The 18,434-nt window shown below is 56.4% G+C and overlaps 1 protein-coding gene across 4 annotated transcripts in view; it reads right to left on the bottom strand.

Annotated features, from left to right (window-relative positions):
- Nucleotides 1–18,434, bottom strand: part of DAAM2 (dishevelled associated activator of morphogenesis 2) — a 125,300-nt gene that overhangs the window by 68,852 nt on the left and 38,014 nt on the right. The window contains exon 1 of one of the 4 annotated variants that reach the window (XM_066359487.1): nt 1,521–1,674. The exons of the other annotated variants lie outside the window; for them this stretch is intronic. The gene's annotated coding sequence lies outside the window, so the exon portion shown is untranslated. Of the gene's footprint in view, nt 1–1,520; nt 1,675–18,434 lie in introns of those variants that run through there. 4 annotated transcript variants of the gene reach the window in all.

Below are 18,434 nucleotides of genomic sequence, written 5' to 3' on the forward strand. Positions count from 1 at the left end.
TGGATGTCTCCGGGCAGAGGGCTGAACTGACCGCAGCCCAGGGCCTCTGGGATTGAGAACAGGAGCTATGACATCGAGCTTTCAGGACAAGGCGTCAGGGATACCTGAGCCATGCACAGTAGACAAGCAAGTATGGGACGTGCTCAGTAAACGACCAAGGGAGGGAGGGAAACAGGGAAGAAATAAATTAGCATGGGAGAGGATTTGACGCTGTGGGTGCAGAGGTGTATGTGTCGGGAAGGTTGCATATGACATGAGTATGTTTACAGTATGACATATGGTGCATGTGTTTATGTGGTATGGTGTGTATATATAAGTGGTGTGTATGTGTCTGTTCATCCCCAGGAAACAAATACACAGGAACCTACTGAGTTTTGAGTCTCAGAAGGCAGAGGACCCAGCCAGTTCCTCAAAGCACATGAGCAGAGGAAAGTATCATCACTCAAAATTAGCCCCATGTCAATGTCAGCTTCAGCCCACATGCAGTTTATAAAGGAGCTGCCTGAGCATACTACTTAGACAGTGTTATTGTGGGGAATACAACGTCTCCTCTTCATCTTCCCATGAGCCGCACCGGCCTGGGACCTACTCAAAGGATGCTTGCGCCTGCCACGGGCCAGAGGCCGAGTATTCACATCCGTCACCTCATCGACTCTCAGGACAGCCAAGTGAGGTCGGGATCTTTGACGGATGAGAACACTGAGGTTCAAAACCAGGAGGTGACATTGAAATTAGGGCTCTTTATATAAGACACCACCTCATTCCAGCCCAGTTTCGATTCAGCTCTGGGGAATGTGTGTGTGTGTGCACGTGTACACGTGTGTGTGCGCGTGCGTGTGTGTGTGCGTGTGTGTGTGTATTCCCGCATGTTTGTGTGTGTATTCCCGGCAGATATAACTGGTTTCCCTTGGGTGTCTATTATAATGGGGCATATACTCCCCTGACTCTGCTGTTTGAAATTCTCCTGCTGTATTTTAGCTGCTTCCCCCACCAGCCTGAGAGGAAAAAAAGGAATTCTTGCTAATACTGTGTCTCAACCTACTCCACGCTCCACTCTTGACAAGATCGATATTCAATACATTTCCAAAAAGAAGGGTACTCCCTAACACTTCCTATGAGCTAGGCTGAGCTCAAACATTCACATTTTTTTATTTCAGATAATTATCCCAACATCGTGCAAAGATGGTATTATGGTCTTACATTTTTTTACACCTAGGGAATATTAATTAAGGCTTAGAGAAGATAAGCAACTCGGCCAAGCTGGTAAAGTTCACGAGGCACGGGAATGTCCGTCTGAATGACTCCAGCACTCAGACGGCCTTTCCACAGAGCAGAGAGGACAGTGTGCAACAGGCAGCAGCAGCATGGCAAACGGGGGCAGCCCCCACAGCCACGGCGGCCTCCTGCAGTGCCCCGTCCCTTCCCCATCACCCGGTCCTGGTGATCAAGGACTAGTCCAGTATGAGTACAGCGGAACCCTGCCCCCCCAGACAGACAGCAGCCCGGCCCCATCACCTTACCGCACACACTGAGTCACCCCACGGTCCAGGCTGAACCATCTCCAGGGGCCGGGCCCCGGCCTCTTGGGCGAGCGAGCTGGGTGCCTTCAGACGGACGCCTGCTTGGTCTCAGGCTCTGCTAGCACCGTCTTGCAATCCTTAATCCTTTCTGAACATGGAGCCCTGCCATTTCCATTTTGCACCAGGGGCCCCGCAAATCATGCAGCTGGTCCTGCCCATCTTCCCCGGGCAGCCAGCGCAGGCAGACTTTCCCAAGAGCGGCAGCCCGGCCAGCCACTCCCTGTGTGTTTCCAAAAATGTGACCCACAGTCCCTGAATGGGCAGGACGAAACAGAGACCAGTTACTTTCATCTGCGGTGGCTTTCTGCCCAAATGGCCTTGATGGGCAACTCGGTAACTGCCGGGCTGTGTCCAGCCCTGATCTCTCCCCCTTACTCCCCCGCACCCTCCACTCCAGGCTCCCCGGTTTCTGACCACGTTGTCTTACTCACCCCTCCCTCAGAGCACCATTGCTCAAGGGACTGAAATTCCTAGAGGACATGGACACTTCCGCCTTTCTCTATGACTCCCCCCACAGGACTTTTTCCGCAGACACAGCAGGAATTTGATAAGAGCCAGTGGATTACATCAATTGCAGTATTTCCTGAATTCCTGACTCTATCCGGTATAAGACCTATCACAAAGACTATGTCCTTCTGCAATGGGACAGTTAAATGTAAGAGAATGTGTGAGCTCTGAAATTAAGAATGGCTTTGCTTGCCTCCCTTCTTCAACCCTCCTGACCACCCTAATCTGCCTGGATTCTCCCAAATAAACTCGGAGCACTTTTTGTCTGTTCTGTTTATAGGATAGTTCATCACCCTTGCCAGGTAGCGCAGTTGGTTAGAGCATCATCCCAATATGCCAAAGTTGTGGGTTCGATCCCTGGTCAGGGCACATTTAAGAATCAACTAACGAATGCATAAATAAGCAGAACAACAAATCGATGTTTCTGTCTCTTGTTCTCTTTCTCTCTTTCCCTTCTTCTCTCTCTCTCAAATCAATCAATAAAAACCATCGCAAGACATTTCATCATTTACTATTTCATTACACTTCGTGTCATTTCTTGCATTCATTTATATTTCAATTTGAATAATAGAAAATAAATAGCCGTGGGGCCCCCTTTGAACAGTTCCTGGCACCCTGCTACTATGAGGCAGGTCCTCTTCCCGAATGAGACAAACCTCACGGCCGTGGGTGGGGTGGGGGCTAGAGAGAGAAGAGAAAGTGAAGTCCCCAGAAATAAATCTTCATGGTACACCCCATGAACTCGGGTCCTTCAGTCTTCTCTCTTCTTCCAAGTCCATCGGAGGTCAAAGGCGTCCAGACACCCTCAAGAGGCGTCTCAAGTGACACTCAGTAGGAGGCAAAGGTACGCTCCTCTATAAACTGGCGAGGTTAAATCAGATCTTGGCATTCCCAGACAAAAACAGGACATTGTCATTTCTGTTTGTTTCTCATCCCCCCTCCTTCCTGCAAACAGGAGGCATGCTGCATGCAGGTAAGAGGCATAAGATTTTCTGTGCTTCGAGGAATGGAATGTTTCCTCCAAGGGAAAGGAGACCTGATCTCTGGGGACGTTAGACTTCAGAAGCCATGATCGCCTCTGGGAGCCCAGGTTGCCCCTCCCATGAGTCCCAAGGTCCCGGAGCAGTCCGCGCATGCGCGCTCCCATTCCCACCACACATGCGCGCTCCCATTTCCAAATCCTGCCTTTGACCCTGACTCCATGCAAGCTCCGACCGATTCTCCCCACTGAAGGGTTTTATTTCTCCCCCTCATCGGCCTCCTCAGTGCCCAGGAATCAAGGCCCATGGCCCACCTCACCCTCTGGGTGTCACGACGTCTTTCCACCCTGACACCCCACCGAGGTGATTTTCTTAGCTCCCCCTATTCATGGCGTCTCAGAACAATGTGAAATCCCACCCAGCTGTCCCAGTGCTCCAAGCTCCCTCTTCCTCTTTGATTTCAACCAGCTGTTCCCTCTGCCTGGCACAGCCTCTCCATTCCCCGCCCCCCCTCCTCCGCCTCCCCATTCTCCTGGCCACTCACCTGGCAAGCCTTACCCCCCCCTCCAGTGTGGGCTAGGCACCCCTTCTTAGCAGCCTGCTTTCCCCCCTATCATCAAACATCCATCGGACAGAGCTGCTATTGCTTCCTGAATTATTGTCGCTCTCTCTGGGCTGTGACCTTTGGAGGTCGAGGACAATGTGGCAGACTTCAGCAGTAACCCTTTGTCCAGCACTGCGGCCGCAACCAAGCAGACATGCAGGGGCTTTGCCAAGGTTCACATCTCAGACCTCTGCCCTTGTCTCTTACCCCTTTCTCCCTCCACGCAGACCTTCCACAGTTTTATTTCAGGCTAACTCAGTAATGCTCACTCCACAATCCTCTCTCTCAACTGCCAGCTCCCTTTCCCCAGCTAGCCACATGTCTATTCAGATGTGCTCACAAACCCCCACCAACTTCCTCTCAGAGGCACGGGCTTCCTCTCCTTTCCTTCAGACCCCTCCGTCCCCTTTTCTGTGCGAACGACTCCAGTCCCCCGGTTCAGATCTACAGAATCGCCGTCAACTCTTCCTCTGTCCTGCATTTCATATGTGGGGGCTCCTTTACTTCCCACAGCAAACCCTTAGAAGTGGGTATCAGCAGCCTGACTTTACCAATGAGAAAACAGAGGCTCCGAGAGGTCAAGTGACCTGCCCCAAGTCCCAAGCACAGAACCGACAGAGCTGGGATTAGAGGCAGGTTTTGATGGGCTGCCTAAAGCCCCCAGTTGTTCCCAGTACACACACACTTGGTTCTCTCCTCTACTTTACAAATTATCCAGTAAGCTTCGACGACCCGGCCAGCCGACCTCACTCAGAAACGCTTCCTGTATGGGTCCTTTGCACCCATGTGGACACCCCAGTCCCATGCAGACACACGGGGCGTGGCCGTGTGGTCACAGCGGCAGGGGCTGGGCGCCTGCACGCCTGCCCTGCCGCGCTGACCTTGCCTGCGCTCCCTCGGCGAGCTGGGCTGTGCTCTGAGCCGGGAACTGTTTCTGTAAGGCACTTCCTTCTGCACCCCTTACGGTGACCTCCAGCCCAGGCAGAGGCTGGCCCCGGTCTTCTGGGCGCCATCTGCACCCTCTCACCCCTCCTCTATGTCTCAGGCCAAAACCCACCTACTATGTGCTACCTTCGCGGATCCTGTCCTGGGTTCCCAGCTCCCTTCCCCTCAGGTCAGCTCTTCCTTGTCCCATTCTCAGCAGCAAACCTCCCACCGTGGACTCTGAGGAGCTTATCAACCATGCGCACTGCAGGGCCCTGCTCTCAGCTCCTGGGTCAGCAGATCTCAAGTAAGTTTTGTGGGTCCATATGTAAAACTTTCCTCGTATTTGTTCAAGTTCAGAACCAGTTGGGAAATTGATACCTGAAGCACCCAGAGGGAGGTCACCTTATCAGCCATGTCCCTGATTGAGCTGTGGGAGTAGGTGGCTTTATCTATCTGGCCAGATGCACTTCCTACTACCCAACACATGAGTGGGCCAGCTCCCATACCCAGTGATTGGCATAGGTGGGCATGGGGGTGGGGGGCACCAGGGTGAGCAGCTCATCCAGTCTTGCCCAGAACTGCACTGGTTTTAATACTGAAAGTTCCACATCCCAGGGAACCCCTCAGTCCTGGGAAAACTGGAACAGTTCACCTTACTGGGTGCTGGCATTTGTAAATCTCTTCAGATAATTCTAATTCTCAGCCAAGCTTGCAAAACACAAGACTACATCTGGGTCAAGAGATGCCTCTTCCAATCAGCCAACTCCCGAGGCATTCCCTAGAGCCTGAGCTCACCTGCCTTTTGTTTTCATTTAGCTCAGGTGACCTCAACATGTGTCTTTGGATATGTCAACATCACCTGGGAACATGTTGGTTGTTTTTTTTTTGCTTTTTTAACCTAGAGCCAATTCTAAGTAAATTTATCTTCTCTCAGCTACAGATAATTATTATCATTATTTTACGTGAGAGGAGGGGAGATACAGAGACATGCTCTCGAATGCACCCTGACTGGGATCCTCCCAGCAAACCCCATCTGGGGCCGATGCTTGAACCAACCAAGCTATTTTTAACACCTGAGGCTGATGCACTAGGAACAACCAAACAATCCTCTGTACCTGGGGCCAACACTTGAACAATCGAGCCACTGGCTGCAAGAGGAGAAAAGAGAGAGCAGGGGGAGAGGGAGGGGAAAAGAGAGAGCAGGGGGAGAGGAAGGGGGAAAGATACAGATGGTCTCTTCTCTTGTGTGCCCTGACTGAGGGTCAAACCCAGGACATCCCTATGCCGGCCTGATGCTCTATTGCCTGAGCCAGCCGGCTAGGGGCTACAGATAGATTATTTTTAGCTCCTTACCCACAGTGATCCACATTGACTGACTTGAGTGAAGCGGGGATTAAGGAGTTAGCTGTCAGACAGGAGCTTGGTGGTGAAGGGGGTCAGAGGCTGGGAGGCCAGTCTCCAGGGAGGTGTAGTGGTCCTCAGAGGGGGCTTGGTTTTGATTCAGATGCAACAAATTGACCCCCATTGACTAGCTGGCTTGTTAATGGCATCTCATCAAGTGAACACTAACTCTGTCCAGTATACGACTGTTGGGGTTGTGAGCCCCCCCTCCCCCCACACACACAGACACACACAGACATGGAGCTTGCCTCTCCCTGCTCGAGGTCAGGATCAGTTTGGAAACAGACACATGAAGCGCACAAGGGGAGGTCACCCTATCAGCCATGCTCCTGATTAAGCTGTGGGAGTAGGTGGCTTTATCTCTCTGGCCAGTGGACTTCCTACTACCCCACTCATGACTGAGGCCAGCTCCCATGCCCAGTGACAGGCACAGGAGGGTGACTGTGGACCTCCCCAGAGAAGCAGGCTCCTGACCTCACCCCGCAGAGCTGGCCTGATGCACCCTCCCAGCGGGTGGCAGAGCCCAGAGAGAAGACGGAGTGTTGTTGAAGTGTTGGCAGGCCCAGCTCCTCACTTCCTCCAGAGTCACTGTCAGAGCCGCCTGCCTCTTGCTGTGGGGCAGTGATGGGGAGGTGGGGGGACTGAGGGTGAGCAGCCAGGGTTCTCCACCCCCGGTGCACATGACCGCCACCCACGCCCTGATCCCACCCCCAGAGATGCTGACCTAGTTGGGCAGGGAGCCAGGCATTGATAGCTTGTAAAAGTTCCTTCGGGTGATGCTAAGGTACCATGGAGGTCAAGTAAGCACTCTCAGGGGATCCTCTCCTGGCAACACAAAGCCAGGGATGCCCCTCTGTGAGGCCGGGGCTGTCCGTGTTTCATAACCAGGAAAGTGAGTGCTCAGGAACTGTGAGCACCTTCCCCGTGCCCAGAGCTCCCACAGACTTGTAAGACGAGGAACGAGGAACGGAAGCTTTCTCCAAAGCTCAGGTGGACCTGGAGGTGGACTTGGAGGTTTGCAGCCAGCTTAGAGCCAGACCAGTTAAACCAGCAGTTCTAGAATCTCCTGGTGGGTCTGTGAAGATGCAGCTCACTGGGTCCGACCCCCAGAGCTCCTGATTCCCAGAGAGAGAGCTGTGTCACGGTGGGGGTGGGGGGCGCGCCTGCTGCGGGGCTCAGCAGATCCGGGTTCTGGCCCCGGCGGCGCCACCACCTAGCAGCATGGCCTTCCTGGGTCACTCAACCCCTCTGAGGCTCAGTTTCTTCACTGGCCAAATAGAGAGCACAGGACCTCATGTGTTTCTCATGAGCTGCACGAGGACACACAAAGCTCCCGGTGCGAAGCACGGCACACGGTGGGGACGGGGATAGACTGATTACTGTCTGGAAATGTTGCTATTTACGGAAGCGTCTTTGAAAAGATTCGGAGGAGGCTTTAGATCCAGGCAAGAATACCAAGGGGAGAATGAGCCAAGCCTTGAAGGATGCAGGGAGGGGAGCCAGAGACGGAGCAGAGGCCAGAGCACGGAAGAGGGGACCGAACTGTGTGAGAGGCTGGGGGTGTGCTGCGGCTCTGGCTGGGAGCGGGGCTGGGAGGCAGAGTCACCCGAATAGAACTTCCTTCTCTCCGAGCACACAACTTGCTTTCCCCCCTCGCCTCCCCTTACCCCCGGGCCGCTCTCCACATGCCTCTGTCCAGACTCATTTGTTAGAACTGCCCCCCCCCCCCACCATACCTCCACCCCTGCTCCAGGGACACAAGGAATCTTAGCAATGTGTCCGACTCTAAGTGCTGGAGGGAAAGAAGCAAAATGAGAGAGAAAACCTTCTCTCTAGGCCTGTGTCTTTGTACGACTGCCCCGTCTCCCCCTCCCACGAGTGACGGCCACTCCGAGCCCGGCATCTGGTGAGACGCATCCACGCCAAGAGCGGCACCGACAGCCTGGTCCCCCACCCCCATCACCCAACCACAGAGCCCTCTTGGCCCACGCCCGCCCCTCCCTCTTTCATAACTAGACTAAAGGCTTATCTCCCTAGTCTGCCCTGATGAACTCCACTTGATTGCAAGAGTTGCTTCCTCCGAATGTGCAGGCATTCATTCATCCGCTCATTCCACAAACGTTCACTGGGCATCTCTTCTGTGACCGGGCACGTGCAGGGCAGCGGGGATCCCAACGTGATGATGTCGTCCCTGCCCTCCTGCAGGCGGAGGAAGAGAGCTCTGGATGGGAAGCTCACGCAGTCAGAGAGAGACAACCGGGCCCCTCCGCGCGCTCTTCAAGGGTGCTTCTCTTTTCTAGCAGGAGGGCAGGCCTCCCCGGCCCCGGTGAGATGCGGCCAAACCCGCCCCCGCTCTATTTGGCACACACAAAACACGTCAAAGAAACACACACCCGTATCAGGCACGGATAACACACTTCATGTTGCGTTCTGTCCCGCAGACTTCAGAAATCCGCCCGGGCCTCAGTGCGTGTCATCTTCTGTAAACGCCTTGTCCCCTCTGTCGGCGCCTGAGCTTGATGACCGTCCTAACCAACGTTGGACCTGCTGGGATGTACGAGGCGCTGGAGACGCAGAGGTGAACAGGACGTACTCCTTGAGCACCCAGAAATCAGAGTCTCGTGGGAGAGCCAGCCACAAACACAGACAGTCATAACAACGTGGGAAGCACACAGGTAAGACATTGCGATGGGAGTAGAAAGGGGCATCTGACACAGCCTGGTTGTTGACAAGGAAGACATCAGGGACGGCTTCCTGGAGGGGGCAATTCCAGAGCTCAGTCTTACAGAAGGGAAGCAGTGAGTTTGAAATCGAGCCTGTGTGCTCGCTTGTTTCCGGCCACTCCAGGTCACCCCTAAATCACTGCTCACGGGCTTTGCTCCCTCCCCTTCCCTGCCCCTCCCTCTCCGAAGGCCCAGGTCGTTGGAACTTTCAGAAAAATCAATCCATGGACACATGGTATGGTTGTGTGTAGACTTCCCTCTCTCCTTTTGTTTAGAGTTAATATTATAACACGAATAACACGATGCTAATTATGTAATAAAAGCTAAAAATAGAAAGCAAGCGTCCCTCCCCCCACCCCCTTGCTATTTCCAGGGGCTGACCAGATAACTCACCCCTCAGCCTGTCAACTCAGAGCAAGTGCCGAAGGCCAGAGCGGAGTTTTCCAATGTGGCACCACGGTCCCTGCTAAGTGGAAGCCAGCTCCTGGCGGACAGCAGAGGGCCGGGCTTGGCCCCGGAGAGCGGAGAGTCGGGGCTGTACCAGGCTCTGCAGAACGGGGCTCCGGCTGTGAGCCAGAGGCCCCTGGGGGAAGCAGAGACGGCGAGGGGGGCGGGGAGGCAGTCACCCCACACTCCTATCAGGCACAGCCATCTGCACAGGTAGTTGAAATCACTGTTCATGTCCGGACCGAGTGAGCCCGGAGAGATGTAGGCATTCACCTGCACACGAACGGGACAGCATCTGCAGACCAACAGCCCCTTGCTGACAGGGAACGAGATTTCCTATGATGTGAGCGGTCAGCTCTGATAGTCACCCCCGGTTGAGTCCACTGAAGCCAAACCCCCTTTCTCTGGGGATTTTACACCTGACGCGAGGGGTCACTGAGTGTTAGCTAAAGAACCTGTCCCCTCCCGCCCTCCCCCCCCACCCGGGCTCCTTCCTGGGAAACAGCAGAAGCCTCAGGACCCGGTCAAGAATGTCGGATTTTTATGTTGGAAACGGCTCTGCTGCGATCTAGCTGTAGGACCTTGGGGAAGTTACTTCGCTTTTCAAGCCTCACCTTCGTCACTGGTAAAAAGGGAAGATGACAGGACACACCCCGTGCTGTGGTCAGTCGTGAGAAGGGGCAGTTCAGGAATAACACGACAGAGTGTCTGATGTCTGAAACAGGGTCTTTTACAGGTTCCCAGTGTATTTGGCTTCTGGGAAATGTAGGTGTTCAGCCTTCTCCTTCTCTTCCTCTAGCACCCTTCTGGCATTGGAGGTCACTGTGACCCTTGTCCCTGGGCAAAGAAGGCCCCAGAACAGAAAGGTCCACGGATTAGGGGACAGCTGCACTCGCCCCAGGCAGGAAGAGGGAACGGAAAACCTTGCTAGGACCGGGAGGGAAAGGAAGTCAACGTCCAGGACTTCGCTCCCTTCCCCAGCTGGAAGGTAAGAGGGGAGGAGGGATATCACCCGAAACAGTGAGGTGACTTCGAGAATCTTGGAATAGGGACACACACCCGGGGAAGATGCTGTGCCACCCGGAGAAGCCTGGCCCTCAGTGGGGCTCAGAGCACCCGGCTCTGACAAGGGCAGGTTGGTAAGGATTGGGGAAGTTACCTGGGGACTGCCCTCAGGCCCACCCACCAGGAGTCCTCCATCGAGGCCACAGCTGGACACTCAGGCCCTCCAGGGGCAGGTGGGTGTCCCGGGAGAGCCAGGGGGTCTGAGGAAACACTCAGGCCCTCCAGGGGCAGGTGGGTGTCCCAGGAGAGCCAGGGGGTCTGAGGAAACCACAGGCTTCGGCGGCCAGTGCCCGGTCTCCCCTCAAAAGCACCAGAAACAAGGCCAGACCTGGCCCTGCGTGGATTTCAGCACAGGGGCCCAAGAAGCAGAGGGAACCCAGCGCCCGTCCGTGGGGATCCGCAGGGTGCTGCAGCCCAGGCACTGGTGGGCGGCCTGGATAATGCTAGGGGTTCCCGGGCAGCGGCCCACAGGGGGACCAGGCCGCCAGGGGAGGATGCCCTCACACAGAACCTGAACTGTGACTTGACCAAACCGTGCTCCAAAGCCACTGTCTCCCATCGGAAGAGGCTAAAGCAGCTTTATTTATCAAACTAAGATTTTTATTGCAAGTTATTAATTATAGGAAATAATTACTTCTTTCTGCATCACTAAGTGCATTATTCTCAGATGGCCACAGAGGGAGGGACAAGAGCAAGAAAGAGTCCTCCTTGTTCCAGATCTGAGTCCTGGGAGGGCTCAGGAAGGCAGGTGGGAAGGGCCGGGGAGAGGAGGGAACAGGGGCGGCCTCTGGGACGTGCCCACTTTTATTCTCACCTATTCGTGTTCTCCGCAAACCCAGCTACGCCCTCCCCTTGCACACCTGGGTGGGACTCTACCTGTTCTGTCGGTAACTCTGCCCTTTCCTCACCGAGGGGGCTGCAGAGGAGGGAGTGCCGGTTCCCCTGCCCCCCCCCAGCCCCTGCCTGGCCCGCTCAGGGGGGGTCCTGCAGGGCGCCCCACCTCCTCACTCACTCACTCACTCGCTGCCTGTTGGCCTTGGCAGAGCAGCGTCATGTCTAAGAGCTGGAACTGGGGGGAGGGGGAGTAAGACCACCTGTGCAAGAACCCCAGCGCTGCTTCTCATCTGCGGTGTTGCCTCGGGCAAGTCACTTTACCTCCCCAAGCCTCAGTTTCCCCATATGCAAATGAGAACAATCACAGTAACCTGCCTCACAAGGCGAGTGTGGGGATTAAAGAGTGGGCTCAGGTACAGGGATCAGGGTAGTGCCTGGCCCCTAGCAAGCAAGTACTGTGTGCGTGTCAATCATTGCACAGCTCTCAGTGAATTCTTCCACGCCTACTTAAAATAACCCCTCGCCCAACTCCATCCCCCGCCCTTCTCCTCCCATCTCCATAGACGGATCACCATACGAGACGCTATATACTTATCATTATCATCTCTCTCTGCCACCAGAATGTAAGCTCCGTGGGACATTTTTGTCCACCATTCACAGCCGTATCCACCTTGCCTAGCACATAGTAGGGCCTCGTAGTAAGGATAAATATAAGAAACTTTACTCATCAACTGTATAAATTTAGGTAGAGTATGGACCTCCATCTGCCTCAGTTTATTCATCTGGAAAATGGGGTTGGTGCCTCTATTCTCCTGACGGATGTGAGGATTACATGAGACAGCATCTGTGACAATGCCCACCGCAGCCCTTGGCACATGGTCGATGGGTGCTGGCTGATCCGGGAGCACCAGCCGGCCTGACTCAGGCAGGGCCTGTGAGGGTTAATCCCTGACGCCCCTCCCCCGTGCAGGCAAGGCAAGGCTGGGCTGCAAGGCCACTGGCAGCCGTCCAGGTGGAGGACAAGTGTCAGAGGTGGCTGCCTGCAGAGCTGCCCTGGTCGTCATACGGGGTCTTGACCCAGGCAGCTGGACTGTGTCCCCGCCCTCCCCTGCTGCGAGCGAGCGGAGCCGCTGCCTGGGCCTGCAGCACTGGGGAGCCAGCGCAGGAGCTGAGCGGTGGGAACCTCCACCCGCCCGGGTCCCACGCCACGTCCTGGCCTTGGGGGAGGTGGGCCCGCAGCCTGGCCTCGCTTCCCAGCCATTCCCAGGCGGCCTGCTCTCCTGCTGGCCCAGCTGGGCTGGCTGAGCCAGAGGCTGCCGGGGAGGGTCTGTCCCTTAGCACTGAGCTGTCCCCGCCCACAAGTAGGAAGACACAGGCCTCAGCACAGGGGCTTCTGGGTTCTGACCCAGTTCTGCCAGCCCTGAAGCCCACCTTCCCAGCCTGGAGGAGGGAGAATGTTCAAAGGCAAAGGAGCCTCCTGCGACCAAGCCTCAGAAAGCAGTGTTTTTCAACCGCTGGTCCACAGACCGGTTTGACAGAAATTTTGTGCCGGTTCATGAAAGAGTTAACCACCCTGATGTTGTATGAAGATTATAGACCCAATGATCTTAATCAAATTTGTTTATTTCCAGGATGATTTCTGCCTTAGTGGTCCCTAAAATCATTCTTCTATTTTCACCGGTTCTTAAGTGTAAAAAAAGCTCGGAACCGCTGTCCATAGAGGATGCACCGAAGAACTGACTCCAACCAGGGTCGTCTCCCATTTCCAATTTCTCACAACCCTTCAGTCTTCCAGCAGCTTCCCCAAGAGCCCATCCCTCTCCCCAGGACTGAGCCAGGACGGATGAGAACCGGCACCGTGGACGGTAAAGACGCGTAAGTGAAAGCCAGCCTTGGCCCTGTGGATTCATCCATGCCACAGTCGTGCATGGGACCGACACTCCGCGCCAGGCACTGCACGCTGTGGGGGGCTGACCGTGAACAAAACACAGCCCTGGTCATCAAAGCCACTTCGGTCGGGGGGGGGGAGGGGGACAGCTGCTGGGCTGGTCAGGGAGGGGACAGCAGCTGGGCAGAGCTGCCCAGGGCATGATGGGAGTCTGGGCGAAGGTCTCTAACTCCAGCCGGGGAGGGAAGAGAGCCAGGAACCGGGAGGGGGACACCAAGGTGCTTCTGGCAGGCGATGTGTGGGGGCAGAATACAGGAGTGGCCGAATGACACCCTTCACCAGGGGGCCAGGTCGGGCTGCTCCGGAGGACACTCGCCTTAGCCGCCGTCCTTTCAGCCTTCGGGGACCTCCACGACGAGGCAGGCCCTCTGAGGGCAGGGACACGGTCGGGCTGCTCCGGAGGACACTCGCCTCAGCTGCCATCCTCTCAGCCTTCGGGGACCTCCACGACGAGGCAGGCCCTCTGAGGGCAGGGACACGGTCGGGCTGCAGCCCCAGCGCTGGAGCAGTAACGGACACACAGGTGGGAGGCGCCCAGCAAATGTGCCTGAATGCACGGTGAATAGATGGACTCCCTGAAGGGGAGGTCACTACGGGCTCTGAAGAAGCCTTGCTATTCGCTCGTCCCACTGGCGTGCACAAAATAGTATTGCCCAGTTCCCCCTTGTAAGTATAAAAAGCTTCGTACGCTGCAACTGTCCAACTGGGGCCAAACAAGGTGTCTCCTGAGCCTCCAACACGGTTATGTACTTTGCAGGAATGAACAGTGGGAGTCTGTCCGTCCCTCAAATTGTCACAGGCACCCCCACCAACACACACACAGCTGTACTCCTGCCGCAAGTCTTGGGCACAGCTGCGTGGACAGGGCCAGGAAGAGCAGGCACTCAGCACCAACGTGGATGCCTGGGTCTGTACAGGACAGGGTGCTGCTGAGACTCCCAGCCAGTCGTGGGCACACTGCGTGCCCATCACACACGGCCCACGGGGTATATATACCAGGAGGGGCGTCCATTTGAGTGATCTGTTCAGGTACAAGCCTGAACCTGGCCCCTGGGTAAATCACCCAAACACCTGCCACTCCTGCTCCCTTCTCAGCGAAAAACTAACAGCGAGCACAGGTCCCCCTGCTGTCTGTGGGATGCATTCGTGCCTTCACTCACTGAGCCAATATTTAATAAGGACCTACTATGTGCTAGACCCGTCACTGGAACCAGGAATGCACAATGGAACCTGCAGGTTCCTTGTGTCCTAGAAGTTTCTAGTCCAGTGACAGCCAGGCAGAAGAGTGCTAAGTGCTCCAGTAGGGGCAGGTCTGTGGGGCAGAGATGAGGGAGAACCTCACCTTTCTGAATTTGGGGGGTGGGTGGGAAGAGGGGTTGGAGAAACCTTACAGAAGCAGTGGCGTTCGAACTGAGTTCAGGCAGAGGGGAGGGTGGGAGTTCAGACACCCAGCCTGAGAGGCGGGCATGGCGAGGGACGGGGGCTTGGCTGGTGCAGGAACCCGGGGGTCTCGGTCACAAACGGGGACCACCCTCCTTGGATTCTGAAACTGGGTTGGAGATTTCCCTAATTCCCCTTCAGTCCGTGAAGAGAATCTATGCTCAGCTCCAGGAGGTCAGAGAGAAGCACACTTCCCACAGAGACCGAGGTCCAGCCCCCACATCCTACGTACCGGGCACCGGGGAGCCTCAGTGGACCCCCACCTGGAGAGCCGAGGTGTGAGGGCCGCCATTCTCTGGGACAAGTGAGCACCTTCCCCAGGCTCAGGTGCACAGACGGACCCTGCAAGCACCACCCCGTTCTGCTCCCGGACGGCTCGCCTCCCCTGTGGGTGTCACCTCCCCCCTGGAGAGCCAAGGCGTGAGGGCCGCCTTTCTCTGGGACAAGTGAGCACCTTCCCCAGGCTCAGGTGCACAGACGGACCCTGCAAGCACCACCCCGTTCTGCTCCTGGACGGCTCGCCTCCCCTGTGGGTGTCACCTCCCCCCGTGTGAACGGACTCACCTCCTCCTCTGACTGCCCTGCAGGATTGTCCTTATCAAGACACTTCGCAGGGAGAAAGCGGAGGCCCGAGAAGCAGGGCCGCCCCCCCCCCCCCCCCCCCCAGAGCACGCTTGCCACAGGCCAGGTCTCAAACCCCATCCTAGAGCCCTCAGCACAGAACACATCTTTCCCAACACAGAACAGCTACGGACAATCCCTGGTGTGGTTCTCGGTTTCCCAAGATACACTGGTTTCTACTGAAGATAATCTAGATAGTAAAAGCAACAACTACAAAAACGTAATGCAAAATTTAAAAAAAAAGAACTCCAAAAATCTTAGCCGAGATTAGTGACTATTTCCCTAAATCCTGAGTCCTGCCAAGGCCCAAGCTAAACCGCCTCTCTCTTTGGACAATGTGTCCTAGTAGTCCAGAAACAAATTCACAACTTCTCCTGGTCTTTACCTCCAAGGTTCTCTTTGAAGCTTGGAGAATATTTAGAAACCACCCCCCCCCCTTTTTTTTTTAAGAATAAAGTGCTCCCAATAGTCAGTCCAAAAGCTTGGAGCTGCCAAGCTAAAGTGACAGGACCCCGTGACTGCTCACGTGACGACGGTGAGCCTGCCTGCCATCAGGGTGCCTCTGCACGTCCCACACTGGCTCCTGGGTGCGGTTTCCTTTGTTTCTGCGTGCCAACGGCCCGAACGAGAAGTGGCGGAAGCAGAAAGCAGGGAATCTGGGAATGTCAGGAGGATCGGGGACACTCCGAGAAAGAAGAGCTATTGGTCATACCAGCCACACAACTGGAGGGTTCTGTTGGCAACGCAGAGAGAGAGAGAGATAGAGAGAGAGATTCAAGGCTCACCCTGATCCCCAAATGGCCTCTCTCCTGCTGCCAACTAGCACCACAGCGATGCTCACCTTTGGGGGATTCGCTTTCCCAAAATGGCCCCGGCTGCTGGCAGAAGGCGGCTTTGTCCCGGGAGCGGGGCTGATGAAGCTATGATGGACACAAGGCACTGAGATTCCCAGGGGGATCAAGCAAGGGCTCTCAAAAGAAACAAAAAAAACAAAAAACAACCTGCCACCTGTGGGTTGTTCGGCCTTGTTACACCAGACACAGAGAGCCGGCCCTCGAACCACTTCCTCCCCAGCCCTCTCCTCCCCTCGCTGAGCAGAGGCTAAGCACATCTTTGTTACTTCTCCCCAGCATCTCGTGAGGCCGCTAGACACGGAGCCAGCAGGCAGAAGAAGCTGGACCAAGACAGATGTCCGATGGGGAAGCAAACTAGGGTCACTGAGCCAGGCCTGGTGCACACCTTACCCCATATTTACCTACACATCTATGCCTTTGGGACACACTAAAATGTGAGCCCATCCCCGTTTGCCGTCGGAAATGGGAGATTCTCAAAGGCCAAGCAGTTGCCCTGGACCACTTAGTGGGAGAGCAGGACTGGCCCTCTCTCCTACCGCGTTCTGCCCGAGCGGCGCCAGGGCCGCCACAGGCGGTCCTCAGGCTGTGAGCTGCTAGAGGACCCACTTTCGAGGGGGTGCAGGAGGCCGAGCTGCCTGCAGGGCACGCACACCTGGGAGGAAACGCACCGGCGACACTCAGCACTGACACCTGTGTGCACCTGTGCTCCTGCAACCCCCAGAGGCCGGATTCCAATTCCCAGCTGCGCGGTGACACCATGTCAGGCCATGGTGTTGGTGGAGTCCCAGCCCCTTCTCCGGAGCACCACAGAGAGCCTGTGGGCAGGGGACACCACAGCTGAGCTGCTTCTCCAGTGAGATGGTAACTACTTTTCCCTTGGGGAGCTACACCCTTTTAAAATTCTCACCGAGGCTCTGCACGGGTGAGCAGCATCCCTGCCCAGGCTGGCCCCGGCCAGCTCGGCACCCAGGCCCCACCTGAAGCCATTCCCAGGCCACCTCTCACCGCTGCCCTCAGTGGCCAGGGCGTTGGAGCACCCTGGTTCCCGAGAAGCAGACTGGGAAACCCCGGTGTCCTGCATCCGCCCCTCCTGGTGTCACCCAGCTGGCCTGGCTCCACCTCCCGCCTGTTCTGAACGTGCCCAGGGAGGGAAGGAGGAGGAGAAAGTCATGCTCCCACCCTGCCTGGGGCTGTTCCCCATGACTTCCAGGGCCCCCTCTCCAGCGGGCAGGCGCTGGGTCCCCTCTGGCTCACAGCCCCGCCCTCAGCACGTGGGCACGGAAGCCGGAGCCGCCCCCGCACGCTGGCACAAACCCTCCATCCGCACCGCGCCACCGGCTCCGTCAGGGTCCCGGCTTGTTTTCTTAATTAACTGAAAGTGCTAACACGGGCGCCCGGAGCTGGCAGGGGCCCGGCCTTCAGCAGCTGCTACAGAAAATTCCTGCTTTGAAATCGGGCTCCCTCACACTGCCCCCCACGCCCCGCACGGGAGGTCAAAGCAAACAGGAGCGCCGGCCCGCAGGGCAGGCTCCGGTTACGGTTACACGGCCAGGGGTGGTGGACTCAGCGGCAGGACGGACACCTGACGAGATCTCGGTTTCCCCGATTGGCATGGCTAGACCCCCAGGGCCCCCGGCTGAAGGGGGGCTGTTTGTGTCAACACCGTTTCCTGGCTGCCCCCTGCCCGGCGGGCCGGAGCTGGGGGTGGGCGTGGGGGCGGCGCGGGGAGCCGGGTCTCCTGGATTCCTGCCCTTGGGGAGATCAAGTTAGAAACCAGTGAGTACACTGTAGCACATGGAGAGTCCCTCCTGAGGCCAGGACACTAAGTGGCAGACTCACCGAGAGGAGGAGGGACTCACGGTTGGTGACAGTGCAGGGATGGCGGGTCACGGCGGGACACAAAGAGGGAACATCCAGCAGGAAGTCAGAGTCTTGCGAGCGAGCAAGCGGAAAGGATGCCTGAGGGGCAGGGCGGGCGGTCCCGGCGGAGGGGCAGCACGGCAGTGGCCAGGAGGCAAGGGAGAGGACAGCGCGCTCGGAGAAGGGCCGGTGGTGTGGCGTGGCTGCTGAGCGCGGGGCACCGAGGCAGGAGAAGGACTTGGTACAGATGGTGCAGAGGGGGAGGGGGCCCATCCTGATAAGGAGTCAAGGAGGTCATGGGTCCCGGCAGAGGCTGCGTCCGGGTCAGAGGTTGCCAAATCTGTCCCCCACCACCACCACCACCACGGCCAGAAACTGTAAGTAGAGTGTCGATGGAAGACAGCCACACCCGTTCACTGACATACTGTCTAGGGTTCCCATGGTGCTTGAGTCAAGGGACTACAGCAGGGACCATGGGGTCTCCAAAGCTGAAATATGAACCTAAGACCTTTACAGAAAACATCTGCCGACTTTTAATGTAGAAGATGGACAAGAGTGGGAAGGGGCGTGGAGAAAGGAAGACCAGGAGGACTGCCCGTTCCAGGAGAAGGGGCGCCAGAGCATTCCTCAAAAGTGGGTATGC

This window comes from Saccopteryx leptura, chromosome 1 (genome assembly GCF_036850995.1).
Source record: "Saccopteryx leptura isolate mSacLep1 chromosome 1, mSacLep1_pri_phased_curated, whole genome shotgun sequence".
In the NCBI taxonomy this organism is placed as follows: domain Eukaryota; kingdom Metazoa; phylum Chordata; class Mammalia; order Chiroptera; family Emballonuridae; genus Saccopteryx; species Saccopteryx leptura.